Genomic DNA, 12,344 nt, shown 5'->3' with positions numbered 1-12,344 from the left:
AAATATTTATTAAATCTATAAGATAATATTTAATCTAATATATATATCCTTAATATAATATAATTCCAAGTATAGATTCTATTATATTTATATTTCTTGTTTTTAAGAATTAGCTTTTTTATATTTCCATAATCTCAGAGAAATCCTCTTATAATAGTTAAAGCTAAACTCGCTATTTCTAATTCTTATTCTCTATATTATTATCTGGGAAATTTAAATTCATACTCTAATAAATATAAAACTTTATCCTAATTTATTTCTCAGGAATAAATCCGGTTATTTCCTAATTAATAAGTCTAACTTTATAATCTTTTTTCAGATTAATAATAGTATTCTTTAGTTCTATATTATAATAATATAATATAAAAGTATTATATTTCATTTTTAGTTCTTTATAATACTAAAGTAATATTTTATATAAATATTTATTAAATACTTAAAGAGGTTTTATCTAATTCTCTAATAGGCTATCCCTATTAATATTATATATTTTATTATTTCTTCTTTATACTAATTCTTTATAAATTTTTATAACTTATCTAATATATACTTGCTTTATTACCTCGTTTATATTTAGTTAAGCCTTTTCTAAAGTATTTCCTGGTATTTGACTTATAAAGAAATAGTATTAATTATTATATTCTTTATAGTATAGGATATAGAGAATTAGAAATATTAGGGCAGGGCTATTTGCGGAATTATATAAATAGTTTAATATAATATATTTGGGTATTTTACTTAGGGTATTTAAGACTTATACTTTTAGGAATATCTTACTAAATTACTATATTATATAATAGTTACTAGTATTATAAACCAACTATACTAGGCTAGTAGAAAAAAGTAGGCGAGTTTAGTATTTTAAGTAATCTGGCTCGAATAAAATATAGAATATATTTCTATTATTATTTCAAAAATAACTAGATAATAGCCTAATAATTATATAAGAAAGAAAAAGTATATTTCTAATAATTTATAAATTATTATTAATTTCGTAAACCGACTATTAAACTAGTCTCGGTTTAGGTATATTAGTAATAATATAAAAGAAAGATTCCAGACCAAAATAAAAGATTTAAAAGTAAGATTAGCTCTTATTCTTATAGCTTTTTAACTATAAATATAGCTTAGTATTTAGTACGAATTAAGCTATATCTAATAATAGAACCTTTATCTAATAACTTTAGGTAATATTATTCTTAAAATAGTATTTTAGCTTACTAGAATACTTATATCTAATATAGTATACTAATTTATTATTTAAGAATACTAAAACTCTAAATAATATATTTAAGCTAATACTAGAATAAGTATATTAGAATATATTACGGTCGGATTCTAATATAAAGTTTACTATAAGAATAAGCTTAATTAGCTTTATAATTTTATTAAATAAAGTCTTATTTTTAATTAAGTATATATATTTTTATAAGTCGGAATCTAACCTAATAGCGAATTAGTAATAAATTAGTAATATATTTACTAATAATTTAGTAATTAATAAATATTAGATAATACTAGTTAGGGAATATTATAATATTTCTGTTATTTATAAAGAGTTTCGGACTATTATATAATAGTTCCTAACTATATAAATATTAGTAGAATTCTAGTATTTATTTTTTATTTTTTAATTACTAGTTCTATAGCCTTAGATATAATAAGATATACTAGGGAATACTAAAATTCAAGGCTTTCTTTATTAGCGGAATAAGAGCTCTATATTACTTTAGTAGAGCTATTAACTAAAGTATATGGCTTATTAAATAATAAACCATAACTATTTAAAAAGTAACTAATTAATTAAGATAATACTTTATAGTAAACTAATTAAGATTTCTTACCTAATAGGCAAGTAAATTAAATAAGTATTATAAGCTCCGGATATAATTAGTACCAAGTAGTAATTACTACTATATTAACTAGTAAAGATATACTAGTTATAAACTAATCTTTATTTAGTATAGTATTAAATAATATTTTATACTATAGCCTTATATTATAATTCCTAACTTTTCTTCTTATAACCTATATTCCTGATACTAACTTTAATTCTATATTCTTAATAGCTAATCTCAGATAATTTATAGGAAAAAGATACTAGTTTACGAATTTTTAATCTAAAATACTAGTATATTATTACTTACTATACTATATCCTACTTATATCTTCTAACTCTTTTATTTATTTCTATTTATTAATCTGGTAGTAATATAAACCCACTTTTTATTCCCCTCTCTTTCTAGTTAATATAGCCCTATATTAAGTAAACCAAAATATCTAAAAAAAATTAGATAATAAGACTTAGTATAAAAAAACGAAAGTAAGTAAGTTATTTATATTATTATATATTTTAACTAATTATTAATAGGGATATGGCTATAAGGTATTAAGAAAGAATAACTATAACTTTCTTATAGAAGTATATATCTATAATCTGGCTAGGAATAAACTATATCCAAGAATATAAATATTAAACCTAAGCTCCTATTTCCTTTCCTAACTAGTAATATTTCTAGTAAAGAGATATGGCTCTCTCTTTCTGGTTTGCTATAAAACTAACTTAAGTTAATTTTCTATAGGCTAGGGAATAAAAACGAAAATAACTATAAGAACCTAAAGATCTATCTAGTCTTGCTTTATTCGAGTGCCCTTAAAAGTAATAATAGATATTTCCTATAATTAAGAATATATCTAACTAGAAAGTAATAAGTAGTATTAATAATAATAAAACTAATTTAATTAATTATTAAAATATAGAGAAATACTAGCCTAAGGAATATTTTATTTAAGATAATTAGACTAGGAAAAATCTCGAAAAATATAACGGGATATTCTAGGTAATAGAGATAGGATTAAATTACTTATTTATAAAAAGGAAGTTATTATTTATTTTTTATAATAAATAATCGAATACTGGCTTTATTAGATCCAGTTTTATAATAGCTAGTAATAAGAAGTAAAAAGAAGCTAAAAGTACTTCTTATAAGTATATAAGCTATAAGACTATACTTAGTATTAAGAATAGCTTTATAAACGAATTTAATAAGGATATTAAAAAGGCAAGTAGTAATCTTTATTAAACCTTATTCTATTTAAAGTAAATATATCCTTAGAACTTATTATTTTATAATAATCTATTTAAAATAACTTACTAAAAGATTTATAATAGAAATAAGTCTATAGTTATTTGAGATATCTTATAGCTAATTATTTCTTCTATTCAAATTCTAGTAATATATAGTATTACTAATCTTAATTATTTAATTAAAAGTATTAATAAGGACTAAAATAGTACTAAATCTTTCTATAGTTCTTGCCTATAGCCTAATTATTCTATAGGGTTCAAATAATCTATATTTACGGAAAATTAGCTAGAAAAGCTTAAGCCTTTTATTAATAAGGTTTCAGATACTTTTATATCCTATTTCATAGCTATCTAGTAAATATATTTCCTGTTCCTAACCTATAAAATTAAATATAATACTATAGTACTTAATATTATAGACTAATAAAATATCTATAATATAACTCTAATAGTAAAGGATATTATTAGGCTTTTTAAACTTATAAAGTATAAAAAAGAACTTTACTAAAAGATCCTTATCTTTTCTATCTTATATAATTATTAAATAGTAAGAATCTATAGCTACTATCCTATAATTAATAGAGACAAAACTACCTTCTATTACTATCCTATTAAGACATTTGATTTTATAAATAAAGGTAATAAGAATAAGTAGGCCTCTTATAGATTTACTAAAAATATCTATAATAAATAAATACCGATTTACTTAAAAAGAATCTATTTAGTTATTAATAAGTTATAGCCTGATCTGAATATTATATCCTTATAGTAATCCGAGCTAGAGAAATCCGGACTTTTATAGAAATTAGAAAGCTATAATCTTATAAAGCTTTCAAATCAGGATGCCTTACCTCTATTAGAAGAAGCTAATAATTAATTAAGTTATATTAAAGATATTACCTTAAAGACTTCTATTTCTAAAAGAATTAAAGAAAAAATATTTAAAAAACCAAAAAAAAGAAGCCAGACTATTAAATTATATTAGTAAATAGTCTTACTAACTATAAGTTAGTATTCGAGGTATATTATTTACTATAATATATTTTAGAAAGCTATATAATATAATAAAACTATTAAAATAAATAATTATATGAGTTTTTAAATAATCTACTAGTTAATATTATATTTATAATAAAAGAAAAGCCTATTAACCTTAGTAATTACTAGTCTCATATCTGCTTCTAAGTTTCTTTTATAGTATTCCGCCTAATAAATCTTTCCCTAATCTCCTGCTATTCTCTTTTTAAAGCCGCTTCTCGTCTGTATCTATTACTATATTTGAGTTTTAAATCTATTTATTAATTTCTTTATACTAGCTAGTTCAGATTAAGCCTCTATATATAACTTATAGATCTTTTCCCCGAGCTAATAAACTAGTTAGTAGCTTTAAGTAATATATAAAAAACTACTACTCTTAAAAATACTTAAAATATATCTAATTATTATTAGCTTTAATAGAGAAATAAGTTCTTAAAAATATAAGATACTAGAATATAAGTTAAACTCTTATAATATAATATGAGCTAAAAGTATTATAACCCGTAATAGGTACTAATAAACCTCTCCTAGTATATAATATAATCTAAAGAAGCCATAATCTAAGGAAACCCTAAGCTAAGTTCTTATATACTTACTTTTTTATTTACTACTTTTTTATAAGTATTACTATAGCCCTTTCTCCGAGATATCTTCTTATTTAGATAGATTATTATTATACTTAAAGAAATCTAGCTAAATACTGGTATAATTAAGTACCTTAATTTACCTTAAGCCTGTCTCTTATAGACTAACTAACTAATTTAGAGGAATTAACTAGGCTAGTAGGATACTCAGATATATATTAGTAACTAGTATTTATTACTAGTATAGCCGGGTAATTAAGAGAATCCGTTTTTACTAGAAGCTAAAAGTTTTATATAAATAAAATAAAGCAAAACCACTTTAGTAATAAAGTTATATTAATTAAATAGACTTAGAATAGCTAGTATATTTACTAATTATAATTAAGTTTATATAATAGTAATATTATATTAAGAAAGAGATTATACTAAGGCTTAGCTTATTCCTTACTTAATATAAGAAAAGGGAAATTAAGTATAGGCAGAGCCCTACTATCTGAGATATCCTAAACCTTTATATAAATAAGATTAGTTATAGAAATTATACTAGAAACCTTATATTTCCTTTATTAGTAAATTATATTATTATAGTAATTCTGCCTTACTTTCCTAGTACTACTAGCCCTTAGTATAATTCCTTCTAGATATAGTATTATTATTATATAAATCTCTATCTTTATTTAACTTATATCTAGCTAATCCTATATTCTTTTATTATTAAACTATACTACTAGTATAATTCTATCTTATTAGGATTTATATAAATCTTTTAATACTACTAGCCCTTAATATAACTTCTAGAATATAGTATTAATATTATATAAATCTTTACCTCTACTTAATATCTAATAGCTAACTCTTTCTTTTCTCTCTTTTATTAGTAAAGCTCTAGTACTAATATAATTCTAGACTATTAGGATTTATATAAATCTCCTAGTATTACTAGATACTAGTATAACTATTCCCTAATATAATATTACTACTACTAGTATATAATATTATTATTAGTAGGCCTGGCTACTAGTAATTTTTCCTTTCTTAGTTCTACTAATATAATTATCCCTTATATAATATATATAATCTCTCTCCTAAGCTTTAGTATAACCTTTTAGTAAGACAATCTTATAGCTATATAAATCTTATAATAATTAACTAGTAAACTAGTTATCTCAATTATTTACCGAAATAGAACTAGATAAGCCTCTTTCTGAAATAATATTATATATATATAAATAGTACAGGAATTAAACTCGCTATTAGATATCTTGGCTCTTTATTCTCTATAAGCAAAATAAAAACTAAGAGAAAAAGAAAGAGAAAAGAGATATATAAGGAAAATATAGTATTAAAATATAGTATTAAAATATATAAAAGTAAAGAGAAATAAATTAAATACTACCGAAATTCGTATTATATAAAATTACTATAGATATAGTTAGTCCGATCCAAAAGTAACAAAAAAAAACTACTATAATACTAATTAATATAAATCGTATTAATTAAAACTATACTATATATTCTAGGAATTAATTCTATATTCTCAAAATTATAATATCTTTATTATTAAGGAAGTTATAATATATGTAATTAAGCGAGGAAATATATTTATATTTTATATAGTTGTTTTTTTACTTTAATTATTACGTAACTGCTTCCCTAAGTTAACCGCTTTTCTATAATTATATTAATATCTTAATAACTATAAACCCAATTAAGTGCCCTTTTTGAATACTTCTAATAGCTACCTCTATAAGCCTTCAGAAGCGCAAGCAAGCTAATTTAACTCTTGATTCAATTATAGTTCTTACCCTAGCTAAAGAAGCTATAATCCAAGTAACTATTAATAAAAGGTATAGGAAACCCTCTAATATAGAGAATAATTCTAATGATTTAGATATTAAACCAAGTAATAAAGTAGAGCTTAAAGATTCGATACTCTTTTGGGTTTAGTAGAAGCTTTTTATTAGTAGTAATAAGACGATTATTTTAGAGAAGCTTATAGTTATATAGTAAGATTAGAGACTTATAAAATAAACTAGTAAGTTTCTTATCTTATTTTCTTATTTTTATATTATAATATAAGTATACTAAGACTATTTCTAGCTTCCAGAGGCTCGTATAACTCCAAATTAATAAAGGAATTAGTAAAGCTATTAAGAACTTAATAATAATATATATATAATTAGAGAGTAAAAGATATTCAAGTTATAGAATAATCTAGTAGGCTTAAGATCCCTATAATTATACTATCTTTTAAATAAAAGAGGCTATAATTCGATATTATTAGGGGGCTAATTAATATTTCTAGGGATATATAATTAAGGGAAAAGTAAAGGCTTAAAGATAAAAACAATAGAACTAATAAGCTACTTTTGGATACCTTTATTAGAAACGCTTATAGAGATAACGAAGCTCTAGATATACGAATAACTTATTAAGAAGTCCTTAATAATATGAATATTAAGCTAGCTTAAACCAAAGAACTATATACTTTATATATAATTACTAATTTATATTTATTCCAGTAATATACCTAATAGCTTCTAAAGCTAGGGTAATATTGACTTGGAAGAGTTAATATATTACTCTTAGTAGCTTCTAGTAATTATTATTTTAATAATGGAAAGATACTAGCTCAGTAAATTAGGGGGCTATTTAATTATTATTAATAGTAGTATAGCATTCCGCAGGAAACTAGAGATAGTAAAAGAGATAGTACCTCTTATCTAGATAATAAGAATATTTTTCTAGCCTGCCGGACTTGGTTAATTAATTAAGAGCTTGGAATAATATTACTAAACGATTTCCTAAATACTATTAATTAGGAGATTTTACCTCAATTATTATTAATAATAGAAAAGCCTATTACTCGTAGTATAGCCTATTTATAGCTCCCTAGGCTCGGCTTTTATTACTATAAGACTAAGAAAGGGCTTTATATAGATAGATACGAATAACCTAATATGATTTAGTATTATTAAGAGGTATTTTTACTATTAATAAAGGAGCTTTTATTATATATAGTTCAATATAAGAAGGATAAAGCTAGTATATAGTATATGATTTAACTTCTACTTCTAATTAGAATTCAGGTATATATAATATATTTCTATAATAAGAGCTATTTCTATGGATTTGACTATAAAAAGAGCCTCTAACTAGTAGATAATTAGTAAAAAATGCCGGGAAAGAGTAAAGGGAGGCTAATTCACGATTCTGAATTTATAGGGCCTAAAGGGCATATTAGGGTACTAAATAATAAAGGCATTTTTATCCCGGACGACCCTAATTTGGATACCTATTAAATTATATATCCAGGCTCAAATAGGGACCCCTGGTGAGATATAAAACAGCTACTAGTATAGATTACTAGAATACTCGATATATTTGAATAGAAGCATCCAAACTATATAGCCATTCTAATATTTAATTAGTCTTCTATATATGCTTTATATAGTAAAGGTATACTAAATGCCTTTGGTATAAATAAATTACTAGGGGGGGTTAAAAAGGGTAATATTAAGGCCTATAGAAGGAATATGTACTTTTTACTAGAGTATATAATTCCGGGGTTATAAGGTACTATTCAAGTCCTTTAGTAACTTAATCCGAATAGAGAAAGAGAGCCTAAGGGTATAGAATAGATTCTTATTAAGCGAGGTTATAATATACCTGGCTTAAGATTTAAGTATTCAAAGGATACTAAGTATACTATATCCCTTAAATACCCTCCTGCTATTAAACAAATATACTATTTAGCTCGTATACTATCAAATTACTAAGATTTCTTTAAAGAGAAGTCCCAAGTTAAAGAGTTTATTACAGATCGGGAATATAAGGCTATATTTTTACCAAAGTTCCACTGCGAAATCAACCCAATTAAGATATACTGGGGATATAGCAAAACTCGATATCATTAAGTAAAGAAGGCTAGCTTCCCAGATACCAAGATTAAGGTAGTAGAGGTACTTAAAGCTTATTTAATTAAGACTATACGGAGGTTTTATAACCGTATATTCCGCTAGATAGATATATATCGGAAGGGATTAAGTATTAAATAAGCTACTTAGTATATACGGAAGCAAAAATGCTATAGAACGATATCTAAAAAGGTAATAGACAAATGGGATAATATGTAAAAGTAAGGGAAAGAAAGTAGCTAAGTAATAAGTAAGGTTTATGGATTTAGTTCGGCCAAAAGTTAGCTTGAAACCTATATAATTAGGGCCCTACTATATATATAATATATATAGTACCAGAAAAAGCCATATTTAGTATTTAGGAAGGTTTACTTAAGCTTATAGGGCTTAGTTATTATTATTATATTAATAATAAGGCTGGTGAGATACTGCGATCTCTCCCTAAAGTTCGGGATCACGTGACCTTAGCGAGCAAATATATTCGCATTTTATATAGGGGAAAATCAAAAAAGTAAAAAGGGTCCGTATACTTTAAGCCTCGATTATTAATGAATTACAAATTATATTAAAAATCTAATTAATAGGTATTTTTCGCCTGCTTCTATTCTATAATCGCATTACTTAGTATAAATTAATTAGGGTTATAGTTAAAAAGTTATTATAGGCGTAAAAGAGCGACCGTTTTGTCGCTTTTGGATCGGACCGACTGTATTAATAAGATATTATAGAATAATAAGGCTAACCTAATTATTATATATATATAAGCAAATATAGATCTAAAAATAGCTCTGGGGGAACCTCGGTTATAAGAGAGCCAAAATAGGATCTGTACTTGGAGACAAAATAAGGAAAGTATAACCGAGTATCAAGGGAGCCGGAACGGGTCCCTTGGGGAGCTAAAATGGCCTCTTAGCGCATGCTCAGGCTGACTCTGCCGTGGTGCTCAGGGTGCTCAGGTTACTCAGGCCGAGCTCAGGATGTGCTCAGGACGTGCTCAGGCATGCTCAGGAATGCTCACCCTCGGCTCAGGTTAGGGCGGCAGCTGCTCACGTCCAAATACTAAAACAGAACCAGCGAAAAAAAAAGTTGAGTCTGACTTAAGTGGTAGTAGAACACATGAAATCGAAGCGTACGAGGAGTGAAGGCCGAGCTCGTGTTCGCGCATGAGCCAATGCCACATTCGAAATTGCCATGGTCGTCATCGCAATAGGAAAGTAACTCCGCTTCGGTCAAAAATGGTGCAAAATTCGGTGCTGATCTACCACAATGGCGATATTCGCACTTCAGGGCCCCGTGGCCCTTCGTCCGCAGATGCTCATTCAACTTATCCTTGCGGGAAAAGCCCTTAATATAGAAGATGTAATTCCTACGAGGGCATTTCCAACTTCGTTCCTTCTTGTGAATAGAAGCGATATGACGGTCTAAGTCTCCCTTTCTCCCGAAAGGCGCAGTATGTCTGCAACCGCCGAAGGCACATCGAAGAGGTTCAATGTGAATGTTGACAACATGAGTTTCAAGCTTCTTGCTTGTGTCAAGTTTGGATTTTATGCAGCCTGGCCATGTGCAAGAACCCGACGTGTTTTGGAGGACATCTAGAATATGGGTGGCAGATACGTGCTGTGATCGAGCAATTTGGTTTGAGAACAGCTTGGTTGAAGTGCAGCCCGGCCAATCGCAAGAGAAAAGAGGTCCACCTGTTGGTTGAGTGGACCAGAAGGTATGAGGCGGGTGATCCGGGTACATTTCTGAAGTGCTGAATTGTGCGGGGTATGAGATGGAGGCGGAATTGAATATACCCTGTGGTTTTTCGAAGATATGTCTGGACGAAATACGACGGGCAAATTAGCGTTATGGCCGAAAAAAAAAATCTTACCCTAATTCGCTGAGTTGGAATGATACATCGATGTCCAAGCTCGTGAAACCATTCTGATTAGCCGTTGTGTTCGGGGCGAACATATTAAAGACAGAACCCTGCGGAAGCGTCGTCTGGGCGAACGAATAGGGGCTGCCAAAAGCGATACCGTTGTCGTTGATGGGTCTGAGATTGTTGGCAGTGGTTCTGGCTTGATCGAATGACTGATAATCGTCGAGGCCGGCAAAGGGGCCATTCATGGTATCCAGATAAGGATCGAGCGAATCAGGGTTGCCGGCACTCTGACCCGTGCCAACTAGGGCGAAAAAGTTGCCAGGAGGTTGCTGCAGGGTGTTGTTCTCATCAGGCACGAAGAAGTCGGTGAGAGCGTGTTTCTGGAGGGCGTTTTGGTCGAACGAGTAGAAACCGTTGGAATCCACGAGATCTGGGCCGCTTCGCTAAAATTAAAGCCTGGCGGCCCTACGCAAGCTCCGGGGCCAGTCTTTAATTTTGCCCTGATCTCGATTCGAGATTAATTAGATGCCTCAGGCACTTATTTAAGGGATATCAGCTTTACTGACTTTAAATTCACTTTGAAAATTCACTTTTTGAAGGCTAAAAATTTTCCAGGTAAGCTAAATAAGGTAGGTTTTAATTTCGAATTCCAAAGCTTCTTTCCTTTAATAAACATATATACACACACGTAAGTCAACCCCATACCCGCTACGGGCCTGCCCCTGGCCTATAATGCTCCTTACGGTCCGTAGAATGTCTTCTCTCCTATCTGCTCCCGCTATAGTAGTAGCACCAGCCCTAGCCCCAGCTGCAGCAGCAGCACTACCACCACCACCACCACCACCACCACCAGCAGTAGCAGCAATAGCAGCAATAGCAGCACCAGTACCAGCAGTAGTAGCACTAGCAGCAGTAGCAGCACTAGCACCAGTACCAGCACCTGCCCTGCCTGCCCTGCCTGCCCTGCCCGCCCGCCCAACCCGTACCATGACGGCGCTCTCTTTGCTGGCTCCGCTGCAAGTACCTGTTTTGCAGCCCGGCCGCACCACTAACCCCGCCCGGCCTGCCAACCTGGAGGCTGAGCTTGGCCAATTCGTTAGTCAAGTTCATACCGCCGGGTATATATATTATACTAGCGGGTCGGGTATATGAACGGTATATATGGTCGTAACTGGTTGGTTTGGAGGAAGCTATACCAACTGCTATTATGGTAGTAAGGGTACCCGTTATTCTTTCCGTAAGTACTTTTTATACCTGTTTACTAATCTTTTACGGACCGTAACTAACCTAACAGGTACTTACAGGTACCGCCGCTACTCTCCCTCTCCCTCTAGCTCTAGCTCCTGCCCCTACTACTACTAACCTATATCCGCTTTACCGGATCGCTCCCGGTAGTCGTATAGGTAACCGGGTCGCTCCCGGCAAATTATCTTTATATATATATATCCGCTACAGATTATTACGGATTATAACTAATATATAAATAGTCCGCCACCCTGCCGCCCCTCGCCGCCGCCACTCACTTACTCCCTCTCAGAGGATATACCGTTTCGCTAAGCTCTATAGGGAGCTAGCGGCTCTTTATAAAGAGAAGGCGGAGGTACTAGAGGAGGAGAAGGGGACAAATTACTTGGTACCGGAGACAGAAAAGGGGGGAAAGGAGGAGGAGAAGGAGGAGGAAAGAGAGAGGGAGGAGAAGGAAGAGAGTAAATAGAATAAGGAGTTATAAATCCTATAAAGGATTACCTGGGAAAGGTATATACTTTTAATACCTAATAGTATAGTATTCTCGGTCTATTTAAGCCCTAAAACATTCAAAGTAATAATTACAAGTTACTTACAGATAGATA

The sequence above is a fragment of the Hyaloscypha bicolor genome (genome assembly GCF_002865645.1).
Source record: "Hyaloscypha bicolor E unplaced genomic scaffold K444scaffold_10, whole genome shotgun sequence".
Lineage (NCBI taxonomy): Eukaryota > Fungi > Ascomycota > Leotiomycetes > Helotiales > Hyaloscyphaceae > Hyaloscypha > Hyaloscypha bicolor.
Note: the sequence above shows the minus strand (reverse complement) of the source record.